The following is a 21,581-nucleotide window of genomic DNA, read 5'->3' on the forward strand; positions in this document are numbered from 1 at the left end:
GCCGTGCTCTTCCGGTGTGGATCACAGACACTGGGACCAAGTTGAGAGGTGATGGAGAGCCAACAATGGACAACCACAGCCTGATAGAATAAATCAATTTCCTTTTGTAAATTTCCTAACCAAAATCCTAGTGTCAGCATGGGGCAGGAGGAACAGAATGCAAAAAAGCTGCTGGCTGACATTCCATCCAAGGTTTACCCCTGAGTTAATTCTCACTAACTGCTTCGTCCAAATCAGACCTCTAGAAAACAGCTGGAGTCAAAATGACAGTTCGGATTTCAACAAATTCCAAGTTTTATCTATGGCAAATGGACCAGAATAAGAATAATTTAAGTTAATCAAGATAGGAAACCTAATGGGATTAACACCTTTAAAAAAAAGTGGTTTATGAAAAAATAATAGTAATCTGGGGGGGTGGTGCTGGTATCAATTCACACTTTCAACTCAATTCAAACAAACTACTGAAAAAATGGCAACAAATACTACAAACATCATGTTGGGTGATTGGGTTAAGGTCAAGCTCCTTTCTAGCTTTAACACTATAAGAAAACAATTCATTTATGTAGACATTCTAGAGTAGAAAAAAGAAATTTGGAATCAGACTGCATACACTTAAATTCTAACCCCTAACTGTGATCATGGACAAAGGACCATGCTTTGGGCTCCTCATCTGTAAATTAGGGGATAAAATTGTAAGTACCTCATAGAACATTGTGGGAATTAAATGAGCATGAAAATTGCTTAGTAAGCAAAAACAGGGATGCTAATGACAACATGTAAACCTGAAATTGCAAATACCAACACCAAGAGTCTAATTACAACTTTCAGAAAATTACATGTCATTTGTCCACTCTATGAGCCTCAGAAGTTTGTAAAAACCACAAACCAACTTGAATGTTACTTAATGTTTTATGAATAGGCTGACAGTGTATTTTAAGATTTCCTAATTTTGCCTACATTTTGGGCAGAGCCACACTACAAGAGGAAAGAAAGCAACAAAACTCAATGAAAGGTAACAGACTGCTTTTAATTTTCTATTGAAAATCTGTATCCATAAGGCAGGGTTGTGGATGACTGAGTTCTACTCTGGGGACGGGGCAGGAGGGCTAAGGTTACATGCTGTCACTTATAAACATGGGTGTGTCCATGAGCTGAGCCACTAAAAATGTCTGGCAAATGTTATGAATCAATCACCAATGTTGGCTCACAGCAGTAGTAATAATAATAAACGTTTACTGTGTGTACACGATGTCCTCCAGGCTGTATTATTCCTTTTAATCCTCACAACACCCCTAGAAGTTAAGGTACTTTTCTAACGAGTCCCATTGTACAGATCAAGAAACTGAAAAGAGTAAGGTGAGTTTCAAAAACAAACAATATAAAGTTATTCTACGAAGAGTTTCACAAAGAAAGCTTTCAAGAATTCAGAAAGGCAATGAGCTGTTTTGCTGGACCTGGGGAGGGTCTCTGACGGGCACAGAAGGCCAACCTCTCAGAGATGAGCACACGTGTGAGACCAGGTCACACTATGTGACCTATGACACACTACATGGGGAAGGGTAAGAATAGTACACACGTTAGCTCCGGATGACAGGGTGCACAAAAGGAGTTCTTGCAACCATTAAGGTGATTATGCTGGCATTTCAGTGGAACACGTTCCAGAGGGGTGTAAGTGGCTTGATAAATACAAACAGGGGCTTCTTCAAAGCTAGCAGGATCCATTCTGAACAGGCAAACTACCTTGGCCACCAAGCCGGGCACATTGGGAAATTTAAGAAAGCTGCACCCCAGGCTTTTTTCCAAGCCCAATGCTTCTTCCTCTGGGCTTTGCTAAGAAAGCTGTGGCTGGTCTGTGGCAGTGACATGTCTCTGGGTGGATATATCCTGTGCTCATTTTCACCAAGCTTCATACTTAATTTTCTGCAGAACCATCTCAATCCTGTTAGATGGTCCCCTACTCAAAATTAAGGTATCTGAGAGCCCGGGTGGCTCAGTTGGTCGAGCGTCTGCCTTCGGCTCGGGTCATGATCTCAGGGTCCTGGGATGGAGCCCGGCATTGGGCTCCCTCCTTGGCGGGGAGTCTGCTTCTCTTTCTGCCTCTGTGATAGCTTTTGCTCTCTCTGAAATAAATAAATGAAATCTTTAAAAAATAAATAAATGAATAAAAATCTTTATTCAACATCAAAGACAGCTTTAGAAAATTTCAGTATTACTTTATTTGCCATAACCTCCAACTCTTATAACCAATGTGAAAGGGAATAGATTCTGATAAGGTTTTGATCCATAAAGTATATAGGGAAAATCAATTTTAAGACAGAAAAAAAAAGCTTATATGTGAAATATTTCACATTTAAGCCAAGAAATTTTAAAAGCTAAGTAACAAAGAGGTCTTCAAAAATAACAAAATTTTGAAAATCAAAAATTTTGGGGTTACTGTCCTTTTGTTTTACTTTATCATAGGAGCTACAGAGAGGCCCTGCGGTCAAGTTACTCCTACGCTAAATATCAGGAGCCTGAGTTCCAACCTCAGCTGTGTTGTTTACTATGATTTGGGGGCAAATTATTGCAGTCTCACTAAACCTAACTGTTGGTATTTTATTTTGAGATAGTATTTGCCCTGCCTTTGTCATGAAGGAAAAGTATGTTCTCCATATTTCATATTTAGTTTATATTATGCCCTGATACAATCTCAATTTACTGTTTTAATTTAGCATGATACTGCACAAATATTTTCCATCTTAAGCAATGCACGTTTTATTATAATCTCTCATACCCAAACAGTCATTAAAACATCTGCTACTGGGGCGCCTGGGTGGCTCAGATGGTTAAGCATCTGCCTTCGGCTCCGGTCATGATCCCAGGGTCCTGGGATGGAGCCCCACATCAGGCTCCTGGCTCAGAGGGGAGCCTGCTTCTCCCTCTCCCTCTCTCCCTGCTCATGCTCTTTCTCCCTCTCTGTATCTCTGTGTCTCAAGTGAATGAATAAAATCTTTAAAAAAAAAAAATCTGCTACTAATTTAGGAGGGTCCACATTCAACCTTTAATTAAAAAGTCCGTTATAATTTCCATTTATTAAGAAAATATAAAATAAGATTAAAAACAAGTTTTTATCATGGCGCCTGGGTGGCTCAGTCGGTTAAGCTTCTCAGTGTCAGCTCAGGTCATGATTTCAGGGTCTTGAGACTGGGCTCCATACTGAGCGCAAAGTCTCACTGAGCACAGTCTCCTTGTCCCTCTCTCTCCCTCCCTCCCCAATTCCCCGCGCCCCAGCTTGCATGTGCTCTAAAAAAATAAAATCTTCAAAAACAACAACAACAATAATAAAACAAGTATTTTATCATGGTCCATTCTTTTCAGTAACTTTCTGGGTTAAAATGCAGAAAATATAACAAATCCCAGTATAAAAAATTCAGTGGAAGACAGAACATTTCCATTCAATTGATGAGAATTCCATAGCTAGCATTAGGATCAACTTGAGAAATGATATTACAAGCACCAACACTAGAAATTTTGAGTTGAAGGAGTTCCTTCATGATGTTCAATATAGAGCAAATGAGCATGAAGTATTTACTTTCAAAAGCAGGTTTTGATATAAGAATCAGTTACCCATGAAAATAGATAAAATTCACTGAAATAAGCCAGTTTTATGATATACTAAAACTTGCTATTCTCAACTTTATAAAAGTAACGTTCCTTAGACAATTGGGAAGATTCTAGATATCACATCAAAATACATGTCTTCCTAAAATCAGACATGTTTTAAATGGAACAGGAGGGCTGGTCTGTGGAAAGAAGTTCCTGAGGACAACTGAGGTGGCTCCCACCTACCAGAAATGGCAGAACCAGGGAGTTACACAGCCATGATGAGGTGGGACATCGTAGCGGGGCACCTTTCTAAAGTGTCTGCTTAGTGACAATTCAAAAACACAGGTGATAACGTAAAAAGTAAACATGTACTGCCTTCTCCTCCATTCCACTGTCTCGTTATCCAGAAGCAAAGCTTGTTAGATATACTTGATTCTTTCAGAGATGGTCTGTGTAGCTACCATCCTTAATAGTATAGAAATGAGTATCTCCACCTGTCAAGATATGTTCTAGGCACATAAATTTTGTTCTATATATAAATTTTCCTCAATGGAATTTATTATGCTTGCCTTCTGCAAATTCCTCTTTTCACTTAACACTATTTTAAATGTATGGTGGAATTCTACTCCACTTTGGTGCAATAGTAAAAAATACATTTGTTTAGTTGATACAATTAATGCTCTAATAATGTCCTCTTCTTTTTTTCTCTTAAGATTTTATTCATTTATTAGAGAAAGAGCGAGTGAGCGAGAGAGAGCACGAGCAGAGAAGGGGAAGGGGAGAGGGAGAAGCAGACTCCCCACTGAGCAGGGAGCCCAACATGGGGCTCAATCCCAGGACCCCAAGATCATGACCTGAGCCGAAAGCAGAGGCTTAACAGACTGAGCCACCCAGGGGCTCCTAATAATGTCCTTTTCTGTGGGCACTCACATAATACACTATGCTACTAATTCAGAGAATTGCTAAACTGAGAGGTATGCACGTAAAGTTCTGAACAATTTGCTCTTAAAAATTTCTGTACCATTGACGGTCAAAGAAAATGTGTTTCTTCACATCCTTGACAGCTCTGGCAAGACTCTTCAGTTTCTGCCAATCAGATGGTCACAAAACGTTGTTTTAATTTGCATTTCCCAGATTATTAATGAGATTGAATGTAACTTCATAGGTTTACTGGCTAGTATATTTTTTCCCGAGCACTATCTATTAAATATTTTTTCCTTTGCTTATTTCCTTTCATTGCTTTCAAGAGGATCACAATGAAATATGTATGGCTAAAATTACATGATTGAATTTATTTCAAAAGAACCCAGTGAGGAAAAGGAGAAGCGAGGGAGTTGTTTGGCTAAAACAAGACAATAATAGATAATAAGGTTAGAAATAAGCTTATGATTTCTGAGGGTGGGTGACAGGTACCTGGGGATTCATCATACTATTCTCTTTTGTATATGTTTTAATCTTTTTCATGATAATAGTTTTTAAAGTGTTTCACTCATTTTTCTCTTAAGATACTCATACTTAGTATTTCTAATTGATTTGTAAGAGCAACGTGTGGAATAAAGAAATTTGCCCTTTGTTACAGAATCTCTAAATATTATAATCACCCAGCTTCTTTTTATGGACAGATATCCCAATACCCTTAATGAATAATCTATCCTTTATCCCTCTGATGTGGAAAACCACCTTTATCCTACACCAGTTTCATATGCCATACTAATTACATATGAATGTACTATTCATACAAGTTGATTTCTGCAATTCCATTTTGTCCCCCTGATTTGTCTTTGCCTGTGCTATGCAGGTTTAATTTCTGTCCTTTTACATTTTTCTTTAGATTTTTTTCTGGCTCCTCTTACCTCATGATTTTCCCATAGGACATTTTCAATAATTGTGTTAATTTTCTTAAGTGCCTGTTATAAACTTCCCTCCCTATACAACTGCCTCCCTCACAAAGGATACCTTGGTCTTCTCTTTTACATCCGTATATGTTCATGGTTCCACCTAGAGTCTCATCGGTTGCATTCAGGCTCTGAATTCACTTGACATATTGCTAGCACACAAATGTTAAATAATTCTCTACTCAGTGTAAAAAAAGATATATTTATTTGGCGACTGTGAAAGGTCAAACTGCCAAAACAGTCTAGTGTAACATTTGAACGCTATCATTTATATAAGCCTTATTTTTATGAATAAGCACTTGACTAGAAATTTAATAAAGGAGCATGTCATAACCAGTTTCAGGCAAAGGGTTTTTTTTTTTTTTTAAAGATTTTATTTATTTATTTGACAGAGAGAGACACAGCGAGAGAGGGAACACAAGCAGGGGGAGTGGGAGAGGGAGAAGCAGACCCCCCGCTGAGCAGGGAGCCCAATGCGGGGCTCGATCCCAGGACCCTGAGATCATGACCTGAGCCGAAGGCAGACGCTTAACAACTGAGCCACCCAGGCGCCCCCAGGCAAAGGGTTTTAAACATAATACACTAATTTTAGTCAGAAGCATTTCAGTTTTACTTTACCAGTCTACAGTTTCATAGGCAGATGTGACTTCTTAAAGGGGAAAAACATCTTTTATACGGCTTGATTAATTTATTAGAAATAAGCAGCCGAGAGCATCTGTTTTCACAGAGCAACTGTTACATTAATCCATATTAAGTAGGCCTCAAAGCACTTGGATGCAGCTACAGGATGTGGGTGTAACAGGATCTCAAACACTAACACCTGATAGGGCCTTACACATTCCAGGTCAGAAGGAAGATTGGGGGTTGAGGGGGGAGGGGAGTATATCCTTCTAGAATCAAAACATCAAAAACCCCAGCAGTCTCTTGGGTTTGTCTTGAAGAATCCCATCCCTCCCCCATCCAGAATAAGACCCCACCCTAAAATACAACCTCTCCAAACCAAATCACATACTGCTACATTCAACTCACATTTTGTGAATTAATGAAATTTACGAGTCACCTGAAACCACTAAAGGTCCACCGCGATTCTTCTCCTGAATCTAATGTCCGCGTGACAGGAGTACAGAAATACACTGATAAAATGTGAAGAGAAATGCACATTCCTAATACAAAGTAAATGCCACACATGAGCAGGTCCAGGAGATAGAAGGTCTGCCTATCCTACCATTTCTTCTGCAGGTGCTAGAAACCAATAGGTCCCTTCAGGAAGATCTCTCAATTATCTCCTTTCCTGTCCCCTGTGACATGTGGTAAACAATCCCTTTTGTTTTCAAAGGGGTTTGCGGAGATCTTTGAAAGATAGCGGTAAGGAATGCTGGGGCTGTCTCCAGCTGGTCTAAGCAGCTAAGGCTGTGGCTTGTGCAGGGTCACTGCGGAAAATGCCAAGGAGGGGCAGAACTAGGAGGGGCAGGAAAGGGGACAGGCAGGAGAGCCCCATCCCGGGAGAGCATTCTTTAGATTCCTTCCCGAGGGGCTTTTCTTCTGGGTTCACAGACATTTCAAACTCTAGCAACTTGACCACAAAGATTATGCCGAATTTTAAAGAAGTCATTCCTGTTTTCAGATGTCAAAAATGTTGTCAAGGGAATGTTGAGATGCTCTGGTCTCCCAGCTATTTAAGAGCCCTGAAAACGTGAAGCTAAGCAGAGCAGTACCACCTGAAACCGGACCTCTTCCCCAGCCTTTGCATTTATCGGAGTCATGTGTAGCTGACTTGAACAGCAGGGACAGTTCTGAAGGGTCAAAGAAGAGATGCTACAAAGAGGCTTGCAGTAAGAATCAGAGCCATTATTCATTTCAGAGCCTACTACTGGCCAGGCCCTGGACTTCCTACCTCCTTGTTAATTCAATTTTTCTCCTGACCAACCTATTTAGAGATACTTTGTAGATATGGAAATTTAGGTTTAGGGAAGTTAAGTCATTTCCCTGTGGTCATAGTTCTATTTAATAATTGACGGAGTTGTGGACTCAGGTGCAAGGTCTAAATGCCTCCAACATCTATAGTCTGGATTCTTCTATTTGGGGTGAGATAAAGGGAAGGAATAAGATTGGGAGGGAAGGAGTGGTTGCAGAAGAAGGGGAAGACACCATGTGGAGACATCAGGGCTCAGAAGTTCACAGAAGTGGGGCTGGAGGGAGGGGAGCAGCAGGACTGAAGGCGTAACAGGTCAGACCTTGTAATAGCTTGCTTCCTCGAGGAGCTAGCTGCCTTGTCCAAGAGGAAGGACAGGTCGAACTCCACCCTCATTCCACTTTGTTAGAGGCAAGAGACCTAAGTGGTTAAGAGGACAGACAGTGAAGACAAAGTTCGAACATGGTTTGTGAGCTTCTTCCCAGCTCATACTTTACCAGTTTGATATATGAAGTGGGGATAAAAGTAGATACTTCCCAGGATGCTATTGAGGATGACAGGAAAAGCATTTCCAACAGTGTCTGGGTCATAGAAAGAGCTATATTAAGTTTCTTCTTCTCATTATTCTTGTTATTCTAGCAAAAGCCAAGGAAGCATCTATTTTTACATATGCTAAAAATAGAGGTGTTTATCTCAGAACTTATAAATCCCAGCAATATGACATGATTGACCACCGAGTTTCTAATGCAAGTTCTTTTAGTTGGGACGAAAAAAAAAAAAACAAAACACAACCCCACACAACAAACCTAAAATAACTGTTAAGACAGTATTTTTCCTTGTCCTCCGTATTTAAAGATACAGAGGCAAAGATGAATTATTATGTACTATAAGAGCTCTTTTAAATGTTTAGAATACAGAATGTATTCCATAAATTCCTTTGACTGAAACATACATTCTTCTCCAAGACAGTAAATTCAGTATGGAAGACACTTACTGTTAGTTTTTACAAATGATTCATCAATGTGAACTGCTATTGATAAATTATGTATATAGAATTGGTGGGACATTTGTAACAGTTCACATACTTCCTCAGACAGCATGCCCCAGCACGGTCCCACCTCACAGTCTTTCCATTTATTGCTCCTTCCAGCTTGAATACTTAAAGGACAGGAAAAAAGTTTTTCCTCTACTCTCTTAGGTTCAGTAACTGGGGCCATGCAAATTAAACTAACAAGAGACAGATCAACCGGAAAAAAGCCATACAAATTTTATTTGATGTAAATATTTTTACATGGGATGGGGGGAGGGTAAGGGAAGCTTTACTTAAAAAAAAAGTGAAAGCCCCAAAGAAACAGTTAGTTCTGAGAGGTTATTTTCCATTTTAACAAAGAGCAATAGATTGTGGAGACATGACAAGACTAAGAAAAAGGTTTAGGCTTCTGAGGGTGGCATTTATTCACTATATATATGCAGTATTGTATTTATTTAAAATAAGTAAACAATAAATAAACAACATACTCTCTGCTCCACAAACCTATAATATGAAATACAAAACTGTTTACTGACCATGTAAACAACAGTTAATAATCAAAGATTATATGGGTCTGGCTAAATGGGCTCCATAATCTTACAAAAGGTTCTGTGGAGGAGGCATCTCATCACACATTACTAAATTTAAAGTTCCTTTTTTGTGGCTAAATATTCTTACCTTTGTGAACTTTATAAATGTTTCTGACATTTTTTAGCCACATAAGATCAGGATAGACTTTAAGAGCAGGGAAATGGAAAGGAGGGTGAGCTTTATTTACATCTGTGTAATCATATAACAAAATTAATGCCCCCACTGGATGGCTCTGGTAAAGTGAAATCACAATTTCAGTGATGTCTACATTGGAGACCCTGGCTATGTCTGCATGTCAAGTCTCACAACTTCTTAGAGTCAAACTTCTTCTTACACAAGTGATCATGGAATTATTAAATAAGAGGATTGCTTGATGGAATCACTAGGTCAGGTTTTCCTTGTTTCCTTGTTTTTTTTTTTTTTAAAGATTTTATTTATTTATTTGAGAGAGAGAGAATGAGAGACAGAGAGCACGAGAGGGAAGAGGGCAGAGGGGGAAGCAGACCCCCCGATGAGCAGGGAGCCCGATGTGGGACTTGATCCCGGGACTCCAGGACCATGACCTGAGCCGAAGGCAGTCGCTTAACCAACTGAGCCACCCAGGCGCCCACCTTATTTCCTTGTTAACCTCTAATGGTTTCTGTTCATCTCATTTTCTTTAAGTACTACATTATAGTTGAAGGACCACCATATTGAACACTGCTTGAGGGCAGCAATTTTTATCATTCGATAAACACTTAAAATAGTAACAGGTATTTGGCACATGATTCTTCCCTGTATCACTACTTCCAACCTAAATTTGGGTTGGAAATGCCAAATTAAAAGGCACACATCCCCCAATTACAGAGCTCAGGTTGCCCTAAACAGATTCATACGCCCATTAGACACTGTATTTACAAAAAGCTTATAGTAGCCTAAGATTTATTTTTTTTTTAACATTTTATTTATTTGAGAGAGAGAACAAGCAGGGGGAGAGGCAGAGGCAGGGGGAGAAGCAGGCTCCCCGCGGAGTAAAGAGCTCGATGTGGGACTGAATCCCAGGACCCTGGGATCATGACCCGAGCCAAAGGCAGATGGTTAACCAACTGAGCCACCCAGGTGTCCCGTAATAGCCTAAGATTTAATGTTATGGAATAAAATGCAGGATATAAGATGGACCGTAACAGTGTGATCTCAAAAATGCTTTAAAAAAATGACATAAAACAGACATTTGTGCATGGTAGGATTATGCATGCTTCCCTGTTTTCTCTAAGTTACCTACAATGTACTTGTAATACTTTTCTACTTAAAAAACTCTAACTAAAACATAATAATAAAAAAAGACTCCCTCAAACATTAACAAGCTCTAAACTTCTGTTTCTCTTGGTTATATTTACTATGCAAATGTAGGAAAAATTGCTAAAAAGTATGTGAATATTTTAAGTTTAAAGACAATTGCCACAGGAATCTCTGTACTTTTAAGTCATTCCTGCAAGACGTGAGTCTTCTCAGTATTGTCCCATACAACAGCATTTGCAAATTCAATGTGAAGAAAATACAGTGCCTGCTTAACTTAAAGATCAATAATGCCTTCCTGGGTAAAGGTGAGCCACGGATGAGGAGTCCTAAGGTTCAAACAGAACCTGGTTAAGTTTAACACTTCACCGAAAATCACTAAACCTAAGTCACATGAATAAACTTAAAACTTTTTTCAAAGCACTCTTCCACAATCTACAACATCCAGGCTGATGAATATTTTAGAAAAATAACCTTAAGTCTCAAAGTTCACCCATCATGCATTTTCGTATTGTAAAACAAATACTTCACAGCAATGATCCCAGGAGCACACCCATCTCCTGCCTTCGCCAACCCACCCTGCCATGCAGAAAGCTTTCCACGTTTATTACATTATGAAAATAACATGCCAGGAGTGAGCTGGGCTTAAGTTGTCAAGAAACAGCATACTTTTAAGTATAATTGGGTAAGAACTGTGGACACACATGGGCAGCCTTCCCAAGAATAAAAGAAGAAAAAGGAAGGCTTAACCCCATTGTTTCCAGGAACAGACGTCATATACACAACAAAACATTTATAATAATGCCTTGTCGATCTTTCCCTTCAGTGGGCAGCTGACATTTCAATCAGTGTTCAGAGTCACATGCCCTGAATCCGAAACGATCCCCCCAATTCCTAGTCCAACAGCGCGACACCAAAAAAGCTTCTAGATATACCTGGTAATTTTATTTACCCTGCCCAAAAACAGAGTTTTATCCAGATTGGAGCAAACCTTCTTGAGTGGGCAAGATTTTAAGGCTCCTGGCTCAATATTTAACTGGTAGCAACCACCTAACATTTGGGACACATACTGAAGTAGTCACAGCAACATGGAAGAGAAAAAGGAAGAATCAGAGTGATGAAGAAAGAGACCAAAAGTCAGAGGACAGGGATTGGGCTTCGATACCGAGCAACCCAAGGTTTCTAGACTCCAGTTTCTTCATCTGTAAAATGAGGGACCTTAGAAAGCGCTTCTCGATACTACCTGCTCCGAAACCTGATTCTTTTTCCGGACAGCAGCAGGTTGAGCGGGCCCTTCTAACATGGCTGCACTGTCCAATATGGTAGCCACTAGCCACATGGGACTATTGAGTACTTCAAATGTGGCAGGTCTGAGCTAAAATATGCTCTATGGATTAAATTCTGAAGACATTAAGTGAAAAAAAAATGTAATATATTTCATTAATAATTTTTATACCGACCATATGTTGAAATAATATTTTGGATTTTTTGGGTTCCGTGAAACATACTAAAACTAGTATCACCTGTTTCTTTTACTCTTTTATGTGGCTACTAGGAAATTTTGAATTACATCTGTGATCCCATTATACTTTCATTGGACAGCTTTGCTGTAGAGTTAGCCTTGAGCATTAAGTGAAGGCCAGGGGAACTGTGAGATGAAATGACACCAGGAGAGCATCAGAATGGAACATTACCATTCCCTGCTTCTTCACCATTAAGACTTGGGGCTTACTGTTTCCACAGGCACTTATAACCTGTTTTTGCCGTTTCCTTTGAATTAAATATATAAAGTGATGATTCAGTCTACTTCATAAAGATGATCACAATCTTTTTTTAAAACTTACACCTGCATTTATAGGAGCAACTAAAATGAACTTGCACAGAAGAACTACATTTTATTGTTATCCAACCAGAAACTTTCCCATTAATTTTTGTGATCTGTATCAATTTATTTAATGTATTTTAAATGATCAGAGTAGAGTCATTTCTAGAGAGCTTATTTACTAAGAGATACAACAGGCTATGAACAAACTTAGTAAAATATTTATACGATTCAGGTAAATTAAGAATCTCAATCAAGAAAACTCAAGTGTTGGGGCGCCTGGGGGGCTCAGTCATTAAGCGTCTGCCTTCGGCTCAGGTCATGATCCCAGGGTCCTGGGATCCAGCCCCACATCGGGCTCCCTGCTCTGTGGGAAGCCTGATTCTCCCTCTCCCACTCCCCCTGCTTGTGTTCCCTCTCTCGCTGTGTCTCTCTCTGTCAAATAAATAAATAAAATCTTAAAAAAAAAAAAAGAAAACTCAAGTGTTCTTCTCAGAACATATTCTTGGACTGCCCACTTCTTCAGTGAGGTGTTCTTAAACAAAGGCATATGTCTCACTGCCTGCAAATAAACTACCAACTATTTAAAGTCAATAAAACTAGCAATAGTCCCTAACTATAGTCCAGAGCCAACTAAAGGCAAACCCATTTCAGACTGGGCTTAAAGTATGGCCAGTTACTATGTCAAGTATTTTCAACTATATAAAAACAGAACAGAATCCAGCATAAAATGCATGTCCTTTGGTGAAATTACTTTTTCAAATTCTACCATCTATTTAGGACCATTATAAAATTATGCTGGAATTAAAGATCATGATTTTCTCATATTTTCAATTTCTATCCACCCTACCATAATTAAAAAAAATTTTCAAACTTATATAATTACCACCTCTTTTTAGGGGGAAAGAAAAAGTATCAATTTCAAAATATGACCATTAGAGAAATATCCATTCAAACACACAAAGGCTACTCTTTCTGAGTCTCATTATCAATCAATGACTATTCTGGACACATAACAAATTATTGTCTGTTTTTCTGAATACAGTCTCTAGAACTGAGAAGATAAAATATTTCCTTGTTAGATACTTCAAAATAAAAACAAAATCAATGTCCAGATTTAAGATGACCAATCTTAAATGATGCTTTTGACTACTCTTAAAGACAATCAAGGGGGAGCCTGGGTGGCTCAGTCATTAAGCGTCTGCCTTCAGCTTAGGTCATGGTCCCGGGGTCCTGGGATCGAGCCCTGCATCGGGCTCCCTGCTCTGCGGGAAGCCTGCTTCTCCCTCTCCCACTCCCCCTGCTCGTGTTCCCTCTCTCGCTGTGTCTTTCTCTGTCATATAAATAAAATCTTAAAAAAAAAAGACAATCAAGGGTTCAAAAAGAAAGAATGCAGAAAATAAAACCAAGAGTAGTTGTAGAGGAACCCTGGTATTTTAGACGTTTCCTTAAGATAGAACCAGGTACCATATATAAAACTCTTAGGACATATATATATTTTAAAGATTTTATTTATTTATTTGACAGAGAGAGAGACACAGCGAGAGAGGGAACACAAGCAAGGGGAGTGGGAGAGGGAGAAGCAGGCTTCCCGCTGAGCAGGGAGCCCGATGCCGGGCTGGATCCCAGGACCCTGGGACCATGACCTGAGCAGAAGGCAGACGCTTAACGACTGAGTCACCCAGGCGCCCTGTCTTAGGACATATATTAAATACATCTTTGGGTGCTCTTAAATACCTACTATAAAACCTCAAACACTCACTAATGTGAACAATTATATCTACTCTGCTCAGGACTCTAGGGTTTTCCCACATCTTTATTTCATTACATACTTTCTGATAAGTGTCTCCATTTGGCCACTTTTAGAGTACCTGAATAAAAAAACAGATAAGGAATTAAGACAAATTTTAAAATGGCAGTTCCATTTTTACTCATGTAAATATATTAAGGTTTATTTTTCTCTTTTCCACAGATTGTTCCATTTTGTTTTAATAACACAGTTGTTTATGAACATATCTGAAAGGCTTGTAGCTGTGAAAAAAAGCTGAACATGGTAGACAAATCTAGCTCAAAAGAGGTTCTCTGTATCATGCTCTTTTCTAAAAACCTCAAAGCTTGTTTTATCTGCTCTTCCTTTCAAAGAACAAGCGCCACAGGGTTGCTTTAGGGAAGTCTCTAGATCAAATGAAAGATAGTTTACCAACAGGGAGAGTAAACTGACTTGAGCACGCCCTGCTCAAGTGCCCTGCCATGACTTTCCAAAGAGCCACTGGAATTCTCCGTTTTTCCATCACCCTGATCGGAAGGGTTTTCCAGGAACACAAGTTTAAACCATCTTGGGTACAAATGGCCACAGCGAAGTCTCAGCCCTTGGATGTTCCTGCCATAAAAATAAAAAAGCATTCCCCATCTCCTCCTCCATTCTTAAAGATGTGCTTCCTGTGTGGTTAGCCAACAGATAAGAAGTGGGCAAATCCCAAAAACCTACTGTAATTGCTCACGGAGAATCTTCCCTTTGGTTTGATTCAGAATGTTTATTAATCTACCCATTTTCCTCTACATCCCTTGTACTGTATTCCCTGCACATTCCAGAATGGCAGCTGTTTTCCACCCAATATCCTCTCCCCTCCTTGTTCCATAAGAGAAGAATCTAGCATGTATTCCTGGTGGCGATATTCCAGCTAATACATTACATGTACCAGCCTCCCTTGCAGTTAGGTGCTACCACGTGGCTAATGGGATGAAGCAGATACTGATAAGGACTTCAGCAAAGGCTCCTAAACGTAGCTGAACCACTGTCATCAATGGCTTTCCCCATTTTAGGAACATCTAAAAATACCCCCATTGCCAAGAAAATGAAGTTCGAACTCATCAAAGCATCTAAAGCTGTTAATCTCCTACCATCCCCATACCATTTTTCCCACCCACATTCCTAAGGCTTCCTCTTTTAAACCTCTACACCTTCACTATTCCATCTGTCTGGAAATCCTTACCACGCCCCAGAGTTAACCCCCGCTCATCTTTGAAACCCAGTTTAAATACTGCCTGCCTCTGCTATGAAGACTTTGTACGTTCCTCTGCTGGAGCCTTCAGCATACGGGGCCTAATTCCTTCTGCATCTCTTTCTTCCCCTACCGGCCTGCAAAATCCTTCAAGGCACAAGCTCAGTTACTTCTTTGTTTACTCATAGCCCCACAAAGATTACAGTGCTCCTGTCACCACTGAAACACAGAAGGCAACCAGCCCGTAAAATGAATGATGTTTTCAAACTTTCAAGAGAAAAGGGGAGGAAAGTGCAGTACAATAAATTGATGATAATAAAAACGTGTAACTCCAAACTGGTATCAGTATCACAGAACTCAATTACAAACGCCCTGAGAAAATTTGGAATAGGGACAAAACACATGAACACTTAATTCAAATATCCAATTAAACATCCCGCATTAAACCTTCCCCTCATCTGCTAGAAGAATCAATCAATAGGCTTGGGTTTGTGTTCAGTGCTCCACTTCTGAGATGAATGAGCAAGCAAGCAATGAGGTTATGTGTCAGAATTTCTAAAAAGCATCAATAATTTAACAACGGTAATAAGCCCGTAGAATAATATTTTAACCAATGTCTTTTTTTTTTTCCCTCCGGGGGGGAAAATTATGCTAAAATTTCTTTCTAATCTCCTAATCAGCTATTTATAAAATCAATAAATACAACTAAAAACACATACACGTTAAGAAATACTCCCAAAAAACTGAATACTTCCCATTGGTGCCCTTACAACATGACAAAAATTTCACGATAAAAGTCACTGTGATAAAAATTTAATCTTTGAGTCCAGCTCACAAAGTGATGTGAAATATTCAAACTGCAAATACAAACAAGGAAAGAAATTGGCTGGAAACAAAGCGCTTCCTATCTTGCTCATTGAGGTATGTCCTCCCTGCCCCCCAATATTCATTATCTTTGTCCCAGCTATCTCGAATGTCCATGCTGATAAATTACTCAGTTCCTAGTTCCTGGGACTTGCACTGTCTTAAGAACATCTCTATCCAGCAGCCTCGCTCCTACTGTTCGGGCCTTCCAGCCACGTGGCCACCCTTTGAGGACTCCCTCCTCTCATACTTCACTGAACAAGTATGCTGTGACTTCAAAACTGCAATTTTGTCACAAATGTGCTCTTGCAAGTGGAGCCCTTCACATTCCTCAAGCTAACAGCAATATGTAAGCTGCCTTCACATTCCAACATCCCATCAGTTAGCCAAGAACGTTCCCCCACACAAAACAACTGGAGAATTTTAAAATATAGTTCACTGTTACTGGATTTAAATCTTCTGGACTCTGGGGTGTAAGAGGATTTAGCACTGGACATATAACATTAAAAATAAGCCTGAGAAAAAACACTAGCAAGATACAAGGCTAATCATAATGACCTCAATTAGCTTTTCAATGCCTGTCAAGTTAGTAACATATGGTGGCACTGCCTTCAAGCCCATGAACTTGAATAGTTTAATTCTTTTAAAGAATAGAAGTAACAGGGGCGCCTGGGTGGCTCAGCCGTTAAGCGTCTGCCTTCGGCTCAGGTCATGATCCCAGGGTCCTGGGATCGAGCCCTGCATCGGGTTCCCTGCTCAGCTGGGAGTCTGCTTCTCCCTCTCCCTCTCCCCCTGCTTGTGTTCCCTCTCTCGCTGTGTCTCTGTCAAATAAATAAATTAAAAAAAAAAAAAATTAAAAAAAAAAAGAACAGAAGTAACAGAACTCAATTTTTGTCTTAAAGGGCCAATTCCAATCCTGGCTCACACTAAAGTAAAAAGTAAATACTAGCTGTAAAAAAGCAAAAAAGCAGCAAACTGAGGAAAGACAATGATAATGAAATTTTCATTTTGATGGCCACTCAATTTAATTCCAATACACAAATCTTATTCAAACAAAATCATTTCTTGCCACCTTCAATTGAAACTGTCCCAATCAGTCTCAGGACTGACGAAGCATTTCAAGAATGAGATACTTTTTGCTTGGCCAACTGATTTCTGAAATAAAGAGTTGCAAATGACTGAACATTAAGTTATTGACAGCATTTATGAAAACTTTTCACAATAAAATGTTTCAGAAAAGGCTGAAAAAATAAATCTTATTTAAAAGACTTTAATTTTCCCTCAACACTTGTAGTGAAGGGTCATTCACAATTTTTTAGACGCAAGTTAATTCAAATGTCAAGAATTAAACACATTAATTCTTTATCACCACAATATAAAATTTCTGGAGTACTCTGAAAATATTTATTAAATATTTAGTAAATACTAAATGCAGTGGTAGTGATGAAACAGGTATAGTAGGGATGCCTGGGTGGCTCAGTCGGTTAAGCGTCTGCCTTTGGCCCAGGTCATGATCCCGAGCTCCTGGGATCAAGCCGCACATGGGGCTCCCTGCTCAGTGGGGAGCCTGCTTCTCCCTCTGCCTGCTGCTTCCCCTGCTTGTGCTCTCTCTCTCTGACAAATAAATAAATCTTTAAAAAAATAGGAATATGCTTTAAAAAAGAAAAAGAAACAGTTATAGTAAACTGTGATCACAATCAGTATTAATTTTTCTACCCGACCATTGTTTTTAATTATTTAGCCACTCTAAAGTAGATCCCCGTCCCCAGTTTTTCTTCCACATGATGGTGAATATATAGTTCTTTCCCCCAAATATCTAAGTTTACATTTGTATAGTGACAAGATCAGAGACCTTTCCTGATGTCACATAAAAGATTACCCCACAACTACTTCCACATAGCATTCCCTGATACCCCTTACCCAACTTAATTTTTTCCTAGTCCCCTACTGTGTGCTATTTATTTTGTCTATCCCTCACTATACTGTAAGCTCCCTTAAGGGCAGGAGACTCAGAAATATTTGTTAAATGAAAAAGTGCATTTTCCTTTGCTGGCTGTGCCCTTAAGAATCTGTCTCTCTGTGTATGTAAAAAAAAAAAAAAAAGCTATTAACTTTTCTATAAAAACTTTAATTTTAAATTGCGAATAAATTTAATATATAAGTATCTGTGAATAAATTACTCTTAGAATGATCAATCTGCAATACCTGCAAGTTTCTATGGGAGTTTCTTAAGAACTCATCGCTTATATTTTCAAATCAATATGCTGCACTGACAAAACTGTATTTGTTTAAACAAGCCATAATAAGCAATTAAGAGCATCAGTATGGGAAAGATTTGATCTCAAATATCAATTTTCATGATACATTTTAATGTTAGTGTCTGAAAAGTTTGCCAAGATTGCAAAAAATGTGTGTCAGTTTTAAAAGTTCAACCTTCAGGGCGCCTGGGTGGCTCAGTGGGTTAGGTGTCCAACTCCTGATTTCTGCTCAGGTCACGATCTCAGGGTCGTGAGACTGAGCTGCATCGGGCTCTGTGCTGCATGTGGAACCTGCTTAGGATTCTCTCTCCCTCTCCCTATGCCCCCCGCCGCTTGCGTGCTCCCTCTCTCTCTCAAAAAGTAAAAATCAAAAATAAATAAATAAATAAATAAATAAAGGTTCATCCTTCAAAGTAAATGAGGATACTTCTTTTCTGAAAGATAAAAAAAAATCAATAAATATGGTTAAGATAGCACATTGTCTATCTTTATCATGTGTGCCTATAAATTCCATTATAAAATAACTGAGTAGTGTTATGTATAAAAACAGTAATTATGCTTATGAAAATTCATCCAATAGTAAGGGCAGATATAAAAAGTTCCTTTTTGGACTTAATCAAGCCTTAATAGACAATACTACTTTATTTTTGATTAAAACTAAAACTTAAATTGCCTCATTAATTTTATAGTAATTAAGTACATGCAGACATGGAAACATTGAACAAAGGAGTTTGTGGTCACTGGGGGGTGAGGGGTCAGATCCAAGGTACACAAATATACCACAAGGGTGGGAATAAATCTCTTGTGTTTCTTCCTGCAAAGTTTCTCCACATGGTCAAAATATATTACAATCATTAAAGGTTTGAAATTTAACAAAGACACAAGAGTAATAATGCATTTCTTCATGTAACACAGATGACTTTTCTTGATATACCAGATCCCCCCCTCTTATTCTCGTTAAGTAGTCTTTAAGGCCAAAAAAGTCATTTATCAGTCTCTATCATCTTGGATGACTTCCTAATATTCTTCAAGGAAGACACGATGTGGGTTTTTATGGAAGCAAACTGAGAGAGCACAGGACAAATTGTTAGATTCTCTAAGAAAAAGAATTAGGCCAAGAACAATGTCGTATCAACAAAATTAATCCTCCCCCCCAGCCAAAAGAGTAACTTTTCTTGCTCCAACAAATTTCTCAGCTAAAAATCATTTGAACCCAGAAAGAAAAAGTAAAGAGAAAGACCATCTGGAAATTCAAAGATACAAACACTGTTTGGGGATCCATCAGTAATAAGACCTTAAGAATTCTAGAATTGGTTATCTACAAAACATGCTTATTGTTCTTTTCTCTTTTCTGAAATATTTATCTTGCTTATGCCTTGCCCTGCTCATTGACCCTATACCAGGATTAGGGTGCCATCTCATTCATTTCTCACTGGATCTACTCTGAGCAGGATGTTTATTCCAAACACGGCTACATAATTACATTCTCCTACTTGAACCCACTTTTTTTGATTGAGTAGGACAAAGATAAATACAAAGTTGGTATTAACAAAAACCCACACAGATTCCTTGGTACTTTGCTTATGAATTCTTCCATGTGTTAATCATTCGTCAACCTCAGTAACACCAATTTTGTGTACTCTCAAATATCCTTAGCCTAATTTTGAAATGGAGATTGAAAACCTCTTACTTTATAATAAACAAACTATGCTGATTTTTCAGAGTATGTTTTAATTAAGCAGATCACTATAAAGTTTTAAGGATGTGATAGCCATCATCTGATAATATAATTCATTTTATTTTAAGAACGATTTCTTCTAGAAATGCTGCATTCTCAAGCAGTCTGCTTTTTGGTTTTCTTATACTCTGGTGAAGATCATTTCACACCTCCATTTTAAGACCAAAAATCTTTTGCTGGCATTTGAAATCTTCCATTTTGGCCTTGATGGGCAAAACTTGTTTATTCATTTTTTTAGAAGAGATTTTGCTAAAAACTAAAACTAGCTTGTTCATAGGTCCTTGCCCATAGCTGATAATCAACTAATAGCACAGTTAATAATCAAGCCAGTATACAAACTTGCTCAATATCAGACAAATATGGCAAGCTGCCCATATGCATACATTCAAAATAGGTCTTTCCATTTGTATAAAAACTGCTTATGCTTTAATTTTTCAATGAACACAAATTATCTTAATGTCTTACAAAAAAAGCCAATTGAAATATAAAATATATATATTTAGTGAATGAAATTTTAAAATGTAGTCTAAAAATTTTATCTATAATATGTCATTTTTAAATTTAAATCAAATTCATTTGTTTTTTAGAGAACTGTCAATTTCCTGCAATAATCTTAGCTGGTCAGTTAAGTGCAGTAGTCAATAAGTAAAACATCACATATCTATATGATGTTTTTTACCTTTCAACCATGTGTGACTTAAATATATCCATTTTATATCATCATCACATACAGTAGTAACTAATAACACACGGTGCCTATAAGGTGCCATCATATTATATATATTAATTCATATACTGTTCCAAGCATTTTACATATATATATTTATACACACAGACACACACAAATGTATCCCCATTTTACAAAGAAAAAAACTGAGGTATGGAGCTAGCCCACAGACAACAGCTCAAAAGGGACAGAGCCAAGATTTAAGCCCAAGCAATCCTGCCCTCATCCAGGATCTTGATCAGTGTGAGATGCTACCTTCCCTGAACATGTGAGAATCTAAAAGATCACATGTTCCCTGCCTAACATCACACTGGTATCATAATGAATATTGTAAGTGTGGTAACAATTCCACTACTTTCCATAGGAGCTGGGTTTTTAAAAACCTCTCATCTTCCCCATTTCAAGCACTACCTTCTTTCATAAAATACTATAATCCTAGCAAAGTTCAAGCTAAATACTGTACTATAGGTTTCTTAAAAAATGTAGCCAAACTAAATGTAAGCTCCTTACTGCTGCTAAAATTTCATACATGTGAACCTGAGTCCTCTGTCTCCACCCACTTGCAACAGTCAGCTAACTAATCTATCAAGCATCACACATTTTCATAGAACTATTTATTGATGAACATGTCCGAGGATTTTTTTTTTAAATGAATTACAGCTGACCCTTGAACAAGGGTCTGAACTGTGTGCGTCCACTTATTAGACTTTTTCTGTCAAATACAGTACAGTACTGTAAATGTACTTTCTCTTCCTTATGATTTGCCTAATAATATCTTTTCTCTAGCTTCCTTTCTTGTAAGAATACAGTACATAATGCACATAACGTACAAACTATGTGTCAACCAACTATACTATTGGTAAGACTTCCACATTATAAGTA

At 38.4% G+C, this 21,581-nt stretch overlaps 1 protein-coding gene and 1 long non-coding RNA gene across 9 annotated transcripts in view; both read right to left on the minus strand.

Annotated features, from left to right (window-relative positions):
• LOC145716877 (uncharacterized) overlaps window positions 1-16,799 on the minus strand; it is a 42,427-nt gene extending 25,628 nt beyond the window's left edge. The window contains exon 1 of the long non-coding RNA XR_014139833.1: window positions 13,599-16,799. This is a non-coding gene — a long non-coding RNA (uncharacterized LOC145716877). The remainder of the gene's footprint in view (window positions 1-13,598) is intronic.
• The window catches only part of APP (amyloid beta precursor protein), a 257,221-nt gene that overhangs the window by 230,604 nt on the left and 5,036 nt on the right, over window positions 1-21,581 (minus strand). The window lies entirely within an intron of this gene.

The sequence above is a fragment of the Leptonychotes weddellii genome, chromosome 1 (genome assembly GCF_054177405.1).
Source record: "Leptonychotes weddellii isolate Sample4059 chromosome 1, ASM5417740v2, whole genome shotgun sequence".
NCBI lineage: Eukaryota > Metazoa > Chordata > Mammalia > Carnivora > Phocidae > Leptonychotes > Leptonychotes weddellii.